Source organism: Misgurnus anguillicaudatus, unplaced genomic scaffold (assembly GCF_027580225.2).
Source record: "Misgurnus anguillicaudatus unplaced genomic scaffold, ASM2758022v2 HiC_scaffold_28, whole genome shotgun sequence".
Lineage (NCBI taxonomy): Eukaryota > Metazoa > Chordata > Actinopteri > Cypriniformes > Cobitidae > Misgurnus > Misgurnus anguillicaudatus.
In genome coordinates this window covers 102,656-116,849 of record NW_027395278.1, presented here as the reverse complement: position 1 = coordinate 116,849, position 14,194 = coordinate 102,656, and the positions used below count along the sequence as shown (strand labels likewise).

Sequence of the window (14,194 nt, the reverse complement as noted above, 5' to 3'; positions counted from 1 at the left end):
CACATTTTATATTAAAAATTATATGGGACTATATACTTTTACTTATTATTTAACACTTTTTGTAACATGATTTCGAAAATAAGTCTTAAAAAAATCTCATTACCGCAGAAACAGTCTGAAAACATCAACACTGTTAGAAAAGCTAATATATTTTCACATTTTTAAAAAAGGATTATTAATAGTCATGCACACTAAATTAAAATTCTGAAATATTCATTTTTAATTTAACACTTTTTTAATTTTGTTTTAGTTATCTCATTACCGCAACACCTTCCACAATTTACAACCATTTTTTAAAAAATATTTTTTGTTAATTTGTTTAAATTACAACATAACACACGATCAAACACAGCCGGATGCAGAATTTCAGCAGAAAATGCGATAATGAGAATTTCAGCAGAAAATGCAATAAAATTGAAAAATTAGTAATTCTTATGTTGAAATCACACATTGTGCAAGGAAACAGAAAACAGTCTACAGTCTTTATTCTGATTATTTTTAATATTACTATATTACACATTTTATATTAAAAATCATTAGTGACATGATGTTTTAATGGCTTCATGAGAATCACCCATAGATTTATTATTACGCCTACCAACTTAAATTGAATCTATATTTATGTTTTTAATATGGGTATTGTACGTAGATGTAGAAGGCAAAATCTTAATCTTTGGATCTCAGGCTTTGTTGAATTTATTCCCCTGTTCTCCAAAAAGTTGTCATCTGTTAAAAGTCCATGTAAAATAAATCTTAAAAATTGTTGGTAAACACCTTATAAATGTTAAAAATGCATTGCTAAAACACACCAAAAAGACTGTAAACTATGTAGTACTGAACTGCATCAATCAAATTTGGTTGGGTGGTGTGACAAACTCAGAACACATTTAATATTTGACTTTACAGGGACTTTAACAAGGTGTGTAGTTATCACATAGCATGCATGTTAATGTTTAATCTCAGTTCTGTCTTTATTATTGTGCGCCTAAGCCAGGTGCCCATCCTCAGGTTAAACCAGTAAGACTGTCGGTATTTATTTATTGTAACTTACTATTTATAATTAAAGCATCCCCAAAGCAGCTCGACCAGCTGCTTGGTGTTATGGGCTTGCTAGTGACTTCTATGTACTGTATTGGAGGTCAAATCTGTATCAAATCTGCATACAGCTTACACAGAACGACTAGATCAATAGTGTCTTGTTTGACAAATGACAACAATATCAGGCCTCTGAGCACACAACCCACACACAAGTAAATTAAATGCTTGAGAAACAAGAGTAGGCAGAAGAAACAAGACTATTTGTTAATATAAAAGAGGCGACCACAAGCTACATGCACCAGTATAAAGATTGGCAGAGCTCTTTACAGATCATAATTCTAATAAAAAAACTAGATATGAAAAACTGGCACCGCAATGTTATGCTTGGCCTCTCTACATTGTAGCCTGCCAAAACGGTTCATGTCTACAATATTATACAGTAGTATCATGATTTAACAGGGTCATTTTAATTGACATGCTCTGCTCTGCTAAAATTTTGTGGTGTGGGTAGGAAGGTGATATGGTGTTATTGAATAACTGTGTCTGATTCGGAGATATTGATCCCTTTTTACATTAATTCCAATGGATTTATCACCTCGTACATCTGCTAGGCGCACATCGAAGACCCAACCACTCAGAAAAGTTACAGCACACCTCTTCCTGATAAGCCGAAAGATTTTAGGTATCATTCATGTGTGTAATACAAAAGCCATGGGACTATGCACTTTCTCAAAAAGAAGAATATGTTTACAGATTTTGCCTTGAAAGCACCACCGATTAAAAGTTGTGAATTTAACAAACAAATTACCACCTAGCTGAATCCTTTGAGAAATAGGCTTGCACAATATGCACACCGGTTATCTGATAGAGGCGACATCATTCATATAACGAGGAGTAGATAATGCAATTTGCAAAAGAAAAGATCGATAGTCTGTTTATTAAATGACATTATTGCCATGTACCCAAAAGGCTTTCAACCCACAGGTGATAAAATTTGCTTGACAGGAAGTCGTTTATATTTCATTTGATTATACAAATATAGAACATTGCTCTCAGTAAACTTTACAAACTTTCAGATTGTTTGATATTTATTGTTTGATTGTCGATGTATTTTCAGGTTGTATTCTAATAAAGCTACTAAGAAATAATTATTTATGCTCAGTATTAGGGCTGGATCAAAATATTTTATTATTTGAATATTCATTCGGGGGGTTAAAATTCGATTTTCAATTTTGAGATTTGAATAATTTTTTACAGCATTATTAATAAGGGTGTCATGATTTTTGCAATCGATCGAAATTAAGTCACCACCTCAAACTTTGAATTAAAAAATAGGATCGTCGATGCTGCAACGCCCGCACGTCACGTAAAAAAAAAAAGTAAAAACTAAGAATCGAATCGTGATATTAGAATCGAAAATGTAATCGAATCAAGGATTTGGAGAACTGTGACACCCCTAATTATTAACGTTAATGCAGAACCCCTGCCAAGCAGGAACTCGCCATGCAAGAAGTCGATAAGAGGAACTATATTTTATGGCGTAATAGCACTTTTGGTAGTACTTCGACTCGGCGCAGTAACACCCTCCCTCTCCCATTATGAGAGTGAGAAGGGGAGCGGACTTTTCAGGCGAGTCGAAGTACTCCCAAAAGTGCTATTACGCCATAAAATATAGTTCCTCTTTTAAATCCGCTTAGAAAAGCGCTACGTTTTATTTTGTACCACCAAACTTGCTCGTATAACTACTCGTCTTAAATAGAAAAAACGTTGATGTGTTTGGTCACTTCTACCTTTATCTCTAAATGGTAGCATTGAATGAATGGGGCTAAGCTAAATGCTATCGAAGCGTCGCAGCGCGCTCCAGCGCTTACGTGCACGCACACAGATGATAGAGGGATGTATCAACAATTCTTAGTTAAGGTAATAACATATTTTAATATTGAAAATGAGTAGACTATTCCTTTAAAAGTAACAGAAGCATTACTTTCCATTAAAAGTAACTAAGTAGCGCAATTAGTTACTTTTTGGGAAGTAACTTAATATTGTAATGCATTACTTTTAAAAGTAACTTTTCCCAACACTGGACATATCAAAAATGCAAACAGCAGACACACAAAGATTCTTGAAAAATATGTTCAGCCCCCACCTCCTAAAGCAGAAAAAACTTTTTTAGTATTCGGACCAGCCCTACTTACTATACCACTGCAAAAATAACAAATATAATGGTGGCATGGTGGCCTAAGACGTTTGCACAGTTTACATAATAGTCTGACTTGCTTATATTGCAATCAACAACATATATTTTCTATGTGTTACTTATGATCTCAAAACATCTGGCAGTTCTTTTTATTTTTTCATCAGGCAGTCCTAACTCCATCATGCAACTGCAATTGCTCTGCAGATCCTTAATGCAAGTTTTACCACATAAATGACAGAATAATAAAGATAAAAATACAGCAGACCTTATGCCAGACAAGACCCAGGAGAAGTTCACTCAGCGCTGGGCCTGATGGTGCTTGCACATCTTCACACTCCACTCTACACGCAAGTCTTTTCATCACGGGGGTGATGAGTTTCAGCATCATTAGGCCCTTACCATTCTGCACCAAATTACTGCATGTGTGCAAGTGTAATTTGGCTGGTGGAAGAACCGAGTCTATGCAGTGACCAAGAAAGACTGAAGCAAACCGACAATTGGTAATGCCTTAGCGACAGATTTGAGGGTGTGTTCTTGTGTGTTATAGAGAATCTGTCTGACAGATGGTTTTCAGTAGATTTTGGGCAGAGATTCAAGCTGATTTGGAGATGGTTATATTGGTTTGAAGGCAGTTGGCGGAGGGTGGTCGTACTGAGCCGAAAGGATGAGTATAGCCACAGTGCTACCGACTGATCACTGCTGCTCTCTAGCTTCATTCAGGATTATGTGATAGGCTACTTAAAATCTCTTAAAATATTTGTTAATAAAATGAGGCACAGACGCACCTAATCAAACATCTGAATCAAAAGCAGCCCACACTCTAAAAAATGATTTACAAGTCAAAAAAAGACGGACCTTGTGTTCCAACCCAAAATGCTGGGTTGTTTTAACCCATTGTTCGGTCAAATGTAAACATTTTCAGGGTTAATTTAACCCAACAGCTGGGTTTGTCCCTTTTTGATCCCCGTGCTGAGTTGAAAATAACCCAGCATTTTTTTAGAGTGCATATAGATTCTGAAAAATATAATTTAACATACGTTTTTTCGTTATATAAAGAAATGTAAGAAATAAAAACCCTAAGCATTCTTAAAGGGGTAAATTTCACAAGACTTTTTTAAGATGTCAAATAAATCTTTGGTGACCCCAGAGTGCGCATGTAAAGTTTTAGCTCAAAATACCATATAGATAATTTATTATAACACGTTAAAATGGACACTGTAGGTGTGAACAAAAATGTGCCATTTTTGGGTGTGTCCTTTAAAATGCAAATGAGCTGATCTCTGCACCAAATGGCAGTGCCGTTTAAGGGGTGGTATTATCCCCTTATGACATCACAAGGGGAGCCATATTTCAATGACCTATTTTTTCACATGCTCGCAGAGAATGGTTTACCAGAACTAAGTTACTGGGTTGTTCTTTTACACATTTTCTAGGTTAATAGAAACATTGGGGACCCAGTTATAGCACTAAAACATGGAAAAAGTCAGATTTTCATGATATATCCCCTTTAATGTACTTCTGTACAAGACACAATTAGCAATTTAAAATATATAATTGTGGTTGCTCCATCAATGTGACTCATAGATATATGAATGAAGCAACCATAATACTCGAACACTAACTGCCATGTGTGCCTACGAGAGCAACAATTTCCCCACCTAGCATTCACCATGGAAGTGAACTTTGTTATACTGTATTTGGCAGAGGAACGGTATCAGATTAGATCACATAATATAACAGTTTAGAGTTGACTCATGTACAGTACGTGGCCACGTGTAAATAGCCGATAGCAAAGCAATCTGAATCAAGACACATGAAGGAACCCTGTGTAAATATCCTCTAGGTACCGGTATGGTAGCAGACCAGGAAACAGCAGCAGGGTTCCCACACCTTAGTTAACTTCAAATTCGAGGACCTTTCAAGGACTTTCCAGGTCCAATACCCTCAAATTCAAGGCATAAATGTGGGGACACATTTCAAGTGAGAGCAAGTTTACATTGTGTTACCTTTTAAGATAGACTGTTACAGTTCCCTTTTGAGGGAACTCGCGCTGCGTCACAGAAGATATAAGCATTTAAAGCGAACAGTTTAGCACATGTGCTTAAAAAGTCTAGAATTTTTATTATATTATCCTACACTACACAAGGAATAATATGGATTTTTTTCCCAGAAAATGTCTTGCATAAAATAGATTCAAGCACTTTCAATGACCTGTATCTATGTATGTATATTTTCAAAAACTTCCCAGGTCCTTAAATTATTTTCCCCAGATTCACAAACTTTTAAAGATTTAAAGGACCCGTGGGAACCCTGCAGCAGGTTTGCAATCCTGGAGCTGGGCTAATAAAGAAAATGTAATTGCCGGGCGGGCAATAAAATGGCTCATAAACTGAAATATTCTAAATGCAACGTTAATAATATACAACACATGACAGCCATGACTTCAATTACTAATCGTTTGGCACAGCTGAAACCTGTTTCCTTAAGTGTGTCATGCGTATTTCTTGTGTTTTCAAAATATGTGTTTGTTGCGCCATGTGAACCATGTGCATCACGTGTTTTTTCTAAATAAGTGCCTGCTGCATGCACGTCAAAATCGATTATGATAAAAGAGACGCTCACGTTTACAAAATACACGCAAGACACTCCCTTAAAAGTAAACTTTGATTACGCATGAGATTATGCGAGTATCTGGCAAACGCGAGCGTCTCTTTTATCATAAACCCTTTAGACGCGTCTGCAGCCGGCACTTATTTTGACAAAACACGTGATGCACAAGGGATCACTCGACGCGCAGAACACATATTTTGAAAAAAGGAACCACACACGACGGGCTACATACATGTTGTGACGAACTTCGCATCGAGCGCCCTCGAAAAAAGAAGTCACCTGCCTCCACTGCATATAATGTAAATGTTATTCTGTAAAAATATTATATATCTTTAATATTGATGGCGCAAGGTCACGTCAAAGGCATGAAATTACGAAACTATTCAGCCAAAAATAGCAATTGCATTTTCGGTGTTCGGCCGAATAAGTGAAAAGGCAGAATAAAGATTTCCGGACAATAACATTTTTAAAGATGCGATCAAATAAAAAAACAGCTTAGAGTATGATGCAGTTTATAAATGCAGCAAACGGTGGAAGTGGAAGCATTTTTTTGGGCCAAATCGTTTCTGTGGCTTTATTACATTATTAAAATATTAAAGAATCTTTAAAAATGTTGTTAAGTGTGTTAGGAATATGAACTGCAGAGGCATTAAAATCAAAAACTGTACTAAACTCAACTGACCCATGTAACCCTTTAAAAATAACCCTTCAATCTGCCCTTTTTCAGCCTCTTACATCAAGTAATCTTTCACATTGTTTTTTAAATGCACAGCATAAACAAACCTGTCATCTGCAATTTTATCATGCATCCACTAGTCAACATCACCCCGCTGAGTCCTTGACATCTGTATACAAAATATAAAATCTGCCTTTTCCAAACCCACAGCTTGAAAAGCTTAAAATGATGAGCTCAAAGATCACATCAAGCCTAAGGACTTTGACAACACCATACCCTGAGAATACGGTGAAAGAAGTCTCTATGCACTACAGTATGCGTAGGAGCTTTCCCTCCAACACGCATCGCTCCAAGACAATTAATCAGAGACCAAAGACAATAGGCTTTTGTCTGCAGTGTCTTCGGCCTGAGTTGTGCTACTGTTGACACTGTGGAGAATACTTAAAATATATGCTGCAAGGGCAAACCATAAAACTATACCAGTCATCAAACTGTACACCTTTCCTAAATTCTAACCTTAACTAATCGTAAAGAAACCATAAAACAGTCTGTCGGTTGGAACCAAAGGACTATTTCTCCCAGGCACATATGAAATGGACCACAACTCTATGTCTGGAGGAGAAACATAAAAACTGTGATGAATTGTGGAGGAGTTTGCAGTCGCAAGTAACACGGCAGACTGATCCACTGCTGAGGGCAAGAATGCGAAATGGAAAAGTTCTCATCAAGACCATAAAGGGCTTCTTCTTGGAAATAAATGGCACCCACACCTCTAACTTCTAGAAAGGAGACATAGAGATAATGAAGCGGCTGGCGGATGTTTATCGACTATTATGAATTCTATTTGATCTTGTCTCTATCGTCACTTGTTTGGCAAAACCACAAACCTTCATTGTGCAGCCGGTGCCGAGGGTGGGCAGGACAGCAGAAGCAATATGACAAGGAAGCAAGCGGGCAACAGATGGGAAACAGAGTGGCCAATTACACAGCGCTATAAAAATCGTTGGGTCTGCGGCATGAGAGGAGGATATGAGGTGATTCATTCAGACAAATGACACGTCTCTCGCTGGATGCCTCCTGCTAGAACCTGGTATATGTCACGGTAGGTTCCCCGCTAACATACAAGTTAGGACCCATACTGAAAGTACAATTGTAAGAACATCAATGCGGCACACAAACAGCACAGAAGAAGCTGTTCTGTGAATTAATAGCTGTGACTGATCTCAAATAAATGCTGTAATGTCAGAAGAACATAAAGTGCTTGCCGTTCGGTAGGCCAAAGGCATTTTGAAACTTTGTAAAGCATCTATGTGCTTGCTTCCCAAGGGCATCCCTGCTGCCCTGAAATTTCCCCATACAGAAAAGCCTGTTTATGCGTGACTGTTAATGCTCACAAAAGGCGCTCTGATCACACCAATAAACCGTGCAAATCGTTGAATTACCGAAACATCCATTTGCACCGAACTCAAGTGAGAAGCGACCGCAATGTCCGTCACTGTGCATGCTGATTACCATGCATGTCAGTGCCTCACTAAAGTGACCAGCTTACCTCTTAGTCTAGACCTCGCCATGAAACTGACTAAATATCTTTCCTGTGTTTTTTTTAAGTGTAAGCCATACTTACAAACCACAAACCATTTCCTGCTACATTCTTTTAGTGATAGGCCGATACATTGCAGTGGCCTCTATATATATATCGTCGCTGCCTGATGAAACTCACGTATGTCCAAAACGGTAACTTTTCAAAAAGTGAAAAAAACACCGTATATCAAAAGCAGTTGAATGTAGCGTTGTCATACTTGGTACGGCATATTTACATGTAACCATATTCTTGCCAGTGTCATGATATAATCCACATTTGACCAAAATTGAGTTTAAATGGACATGCGTGCATATTTTACAGTAACTTTGATCGATACGCGTTCTTCCGATCATTAATTAGAATGGCCAAGTCGCGTTTCGTATTGACAGATGAATACGCTCAGTTTATTAAATAGCCTACGTCTTGGTTAAATACGCTTACTTTATTTAATATTAATTATAAGTGTATTAAATGTCTCTTGCAAACCATTAAGGGACAATGAATCAATACACTGACATGGTAATGCTACACAACAGGGGCGTCAGTTTGTGTTGAAAAGTGGTGGGGACAAGAGATCTTATAAAAACATTACTGCAGGACGGGAAAAATATTGAATAACGGCGCATCAAAAATGGGCATAGCGTAGGCTAGTCAACAACAAGAAAATACTCAGCATAAAACCCTCAACAATGTCGACTGCACACATCACACATAAACAGTCCCTGCAACACCAGCTCAACCGAACAATGCCAAAGCACCATACCGTCGAAAACAGCAGCGCGTTTAATAAATGATTACAATGAATTTCATTACACATGTACAAGAAAACACACCATAAGCAACATATGTGACCCTGGACCACAAAACCAGTCTTAAGCATCGCTTGATTTTTCAGAACATTTTAACCAAATGCTTTCAAAAAGTGGTGGGGAGATCCCCAGCGTAAATATCACCAATGCTAGACAGATACTTTGTTTGCACAGTCCTACTGTAATTAAGTAACTCATAGATGTTAGTCTGGCGTCCGGGGGAAACGTTTACCTCGAAGGAAAGTCATTGTCATGTTTATTCGGCTATATCCAGTGCTGAGCTTCGATGAAACTTTACGAGACCGGCGAGATGCTTCACAGGCGGAAGATACGCGGCGTGATTGACAGCTGACACCAAACGGGTACGTGAAAATCAGATGACATGATTTCACAAGTTTTCATTCGCTATTTAGGTATGTGACGCATACTGTACATGGAAATGAACCTGGACATTCAATCTGTCGAAAAATCTCAAAATCGGCAAAATGAACATACGTGAGTTTCATCGGACAGCGACGATATGAAGAGTTTGGTTCCAAAACGCAATAAACCCCATTTTTGAAAAAAAAAATGAGTTACTGCCAGAATCAGTATTATATCAGGTCAGTATTAAAAAGTAAATTCTTAATTTTACGCAAAATCCAATATCCGCCGTGTTATTCTGTCATCTTTTCTCCCTTTTTTCCCAAAATGCAATAAACGCCACTTCCCCTTTTCTACAGAATACCATTAATCCACTCCTCCACAGATTACAGTGCACCATTGCAATGTAAACAAACAATGGCGGCGCGTTGAGTACATGGAATACTAGTTTTCCTCATCTACTATGTACTTCGTGATCACCAAACAAACAAAAACAAAATAATACTTTAATAGCATTGATAAACCTGTGATGGTTTTCTGTGACGGGAAAGAATCGTAAGCCATCAACATCTAGAGGCACTCGGGAGACGGGTGCTTGTTTGCCCGGGTCGACAGCATCAAGTTTCTGTCATGATAACACATTGACCCCAGGGGATCTTATGAAAAACTTTCCATAATTTTACTCAAAGTCAACGAAAATCGAGCAGGACCAAAACATTTTACAGCTGATCGCTGTGAAAAACGTTAACCGACGACGTCAAGTATAACCGCAGCAATGACAGTGTTCTTAATATCACAAAGTAAGGGTTTTGATTAATGACATTAATGTTTATATTTTTAATTAGTGGGTACAACTAGTCAACTAAATGAATATAACATGGCAAAGATGAATGCACATTTATATAGGCGATTGATTCAATAGATTTATATCATTTTTAATAAAAACTTGTCATGGATTTATTGCATTTTGTCTGTTTTTATAATAAATCTTTGAAAATCAAGTTATGGATTTGAATTTTTTATGTTTTTATAACCTAAAGATGCTATGTGAAAGTTTGTAACAGAAAATAGTGGTTTTCATCTTGTCACTTTCTTGCTATATAAAACACGTTTTTACCGAAATTTGTCAAAATGGATTTATTGCGTTTTGGAACCAAACTCTTCATATATAAGATATATATATATCTTGACAAAAATGCAATATAATATACATATCTATATTATCAGTGGTGTGTAATGACCTTAGATAATGAACTGTATTGTTTTTATTACAATAGAATGAGCCGTTTTTTGTTCTATAAAGTATGTTTCATCCATATATTGTCCCAGACGGCATGTTTGTTCTGTGGCGGCTACCAAATGCGTTTAGAAATGAAGGGGTGAGCTGTTGGTGGCAATTTGCAATCGCACCACTAGATGCCACAAGAAATTACACACACCTTTTTTTTCCCAATTTACACCTTCATTAAATTAGCTGTTCCTAATGAAAAGACACTCAGATAAGACACTACAGCTAACATTTGACAGTAAAATGACCAGTCATCATTTACTTTTTAGTGTGACAACACACTGTCATGACTCATGAAGCATAATCTTATTAAACCCACGCCATCGATAAGTTATCTCGTCAATTAAAAGAAAACATTTGCATGAAAAAAACGTGTTCCTGATGAGTTTTTTAATGGTGATCTGTAATACCGCGATTTATAAAAGTTATTGAAGCAAAAAAATATTTATTACTTTTACACTCCATGTATAATTTTGATAAACGAAATTCCTTCACAAAAATGCAATTATTTCAGTTTTTGCTTAAAATGTTGTATTTTTAAAGAAAAATACACATATTTAAGGGTTTATAAGCAGAGAAAAAAATATATAGATAGGATGGAACATTTTTCCCCGTGTTTGTCTATTGTTTGCTTGAAAGCAGAGGTTTTTTTCTTTCATTTGATATATCTGTATGTTTATATGAACATTTTCCTGGAAGGCATTTTGTGAAACTTTTGTGAAAATCACAAAAAATCCTGGTGGGCAACTTTAAATTTTTTTTTTCAAAAACTTGAAAAATTCGCAGCCCAGTACACTCTTAGAACGAATGTGTTAAAAACAACACATTAGTGTTGATTGTGGGACGACACACTTAATGCGTTGTCCCAGAATTCACCCATCACTGTGTTATTATTGAAACAACACATTTTGGTGTTACTTTTAACACAACATGTGTTATATTTTAATACAAAATCAACACAAAATGACACATAATGTGTTAAAATTACACATAATGTGTTAAAAGCTTAACGCACAAAGATGTGTAAAAAATTAACACATCCTTTCTAAAGACCGGGATACACTGCACGATTATTGGCTGTCCCAGACAAAAGATTACTATCGTGAAACAATCGTCGCGATTTCTGTGATCGTGGCTCTTCATCGGTGGTCCTATGTCGTACAATGAGAGAGGTTCATAGATGGCCGTTTTCCCGGTCTTGCGTCCAAAGATAGCCTACGATAGTTTTCTGACAGTGTCAGAAATTCGGCATGATCACTGCACAGTGTGTTTGCTGCTACGACCTGCGCGCCGGTATTTTTTTACCATGAGCGCATGCTGGTGACATTGCGCAATGTGTGACGCAGCCGCCGAAGCTTCCGTGTCATCATCGTACAGTCAACATCCCTCTCGTACCCGAGTTTAAACAATACATGTCGCACAGTGCGATTAGGTAATGATCTTATAGGAGGGCAAAAATCGTGCTGTGTATTCCGGGCTTAAGAGTATAGTAGCTTCAGATGGGGGAAATGTGATACAAACACAACTCAAAATATTTAACCATACATTACAAAAACTACGAATGAGGATAATGGTAGTTTGAATTTCTATAGGCCTACGTTATGCACTAAAACTTATTTCTTTTATTTTGTACAAATTTTATGCACTTAAGGTGATTCATAATCCCCTTTCCGTATTCAAAACTATTGCATACAATAAATTTTCATTTAGTTTCACCTATGTCTGTTTGTCGTCCTCATAACAGCCACATTGCTTCCGGCAATAAAAAAACTAACATCGGTCGACCACTATTTTCCTCCCAGCACTACATAATCTTGTTTATGATCTCACTATCACAAAACTGGTCAATAACGTACAATCCTGGATGTACAACCGTTTATCTCTACACTACATTTCATGTACTATTTGTTTGAAATCTAAACAGCATTTTGCTGTTTTTGTTATTTCTCCTGCCAGTTCTGCAAACCTCTACAAAGGAAAAACAAAAGCGCCTAAAATGAAATCTTAATAAACTAACCTTCATTGTTTTTCCCTTGACAGGTCTGCAAATCTCTTGACTACCAAGGCAAGGTGAACCGGTGGTGCAAAACGAAATCAGCTACACAACAGCGTATCATATATCATTGTGTACTGGAACAACTAATGCAATAATGGTGTTTCTCAACATGACTGTGAAATAAGTGTCCATTAAATGTGCCGGTGTATTTCCTTTGTACAACCAATGAACTGTAGCTGGCACGAGCGGCAATACAACTCTTGATCCCCATAAAGACAACCTTTGCTAGTGCTTAAATACAAAGGGGTTTGCAACAACACTATGAGGATTAGAGAAAAATTAAGTCCATTGATCAGATTATCTCTCCTAGATCATCCCTGTCTTACACTTCTCCCGCTGGCACATGTTGATGTTACTTTGTGGTGTCTAAACTGCAGTCAATAGCTGGGATCAACCACTCAATTGTAGAATGAATGAGAGAACAACAAAAGAAGCAAACCGCAAAAAAAAGAGAAAAAGAGAGATGTAACAAGTTAAATGAAAAAATTATAAGGTGGGTTCAGAGTTTCCCGCAGCCCTTTGCAGTTTGGGCGGCCCGCCTAAGCTGGGAAACCCTACCGCCTTAACAAGGTCTTCCAAAAAAAAGGAAAAATTTGTGGCACAAAAAAACATCAAGTGCATCTCAGAGAATAGTGTGGACACGCTTCACATAACGCCCGCCACACGGTCAAATGAGAGAAAGACGTGGTCCGTCACTGTCTGGAGGATAACTAGTAGCCAGTTGATAAAACATCTCGGAGAATAGCGCGGACGGGCTTCACACCATGAGCGTGCACGCGCGCCACACGGCTGAAATGGTCCAGGGGATAGCCAGTTGATAAAAAGCGTGTCAGTGAGAACTGTAAGTGGACTTATGTTTTGGGTTTATTTAAGCCTGTTATTGTATTAGTCTATAGTTCTTGCAAATTTAAAGTAAGTTATCTTGTGATTTTTGTTGTTTGAGCAACCTGCTAGCTAGGTTGCATGTGCCTGTTGATTCAATATAATTGTTGAGCGCTCTTGCTCACGTTATTTATGTGCATTATTTACATGCTACAGTAGTTACACTCCTTTAAAATAATGTAATTAATAGTGGGAAATAATCAGTTTCTACAATCTTTGCGCTATCTATCATCGTTCGCCTGACGTTCTACAATGTCTGCTTCAGTTTGTGTTTATTAACCCTTTAGTTTCACTTCATCACGCAGCTATTTTCGTTAGAGGTATCTGTTAAAAACATTTAATTCATTAATAATCTAGTATATGTTCATTTTCATCATGGCGCGTACACCCCGCCCCTTTAAATGCCACGCCTCCCGCCACCCCCCCGGCCAACCCTACCACCTTAACTAACAAATATTCTGCAGGGAACCCTGGGGTTAAAGAGAGGAATATTTTGCTAAACAATACTTGCCCAACTTTTACATTCTGCTAGTTTGCACTTATTTTTTGCACTGCTCCAAAAAGATGGAAGTGAGGAATGAAAAAGGACAGAAGCCAGAATGTGACATATCTTCGCTCAGCACCCTGTCTCTCTGACATCAATGACACATTAAATAAGCATTCGACTCCTGTGCCCATGAAAACCACTGACAG

General features: G+C 37.4%; 1 protein-coding gene across 2 annotated transcripts in view; it reads right to left on the bottom strand.

Annotated features, from left to right (window-relative positions):
- The window catches only part of LOC141349049 (alpha-(1,6)-fucosyltransferase-like), a 128,133-nt gene that overhangs the window by 97,041 nt on the left and 16,898 nt on the right, over positions 1-14,194 (bottom strand). Inside the window, exon 1 of one of the 2 annotated variants that reach the window (XM_073864778.1) lies at positions 3,501-3,708. The exons of the other annotated variant lie outside the window; for it this stretch is intronic. The gene's annotated coding sequence lies outside the window, so the exon portion shown is untranslated. Of the gene's footprint in view, positions 1-3,500; positions 3,709-14,194 lie in introns of those variants that run through there. 2 annotated transcript variants of the gene reach the window in all.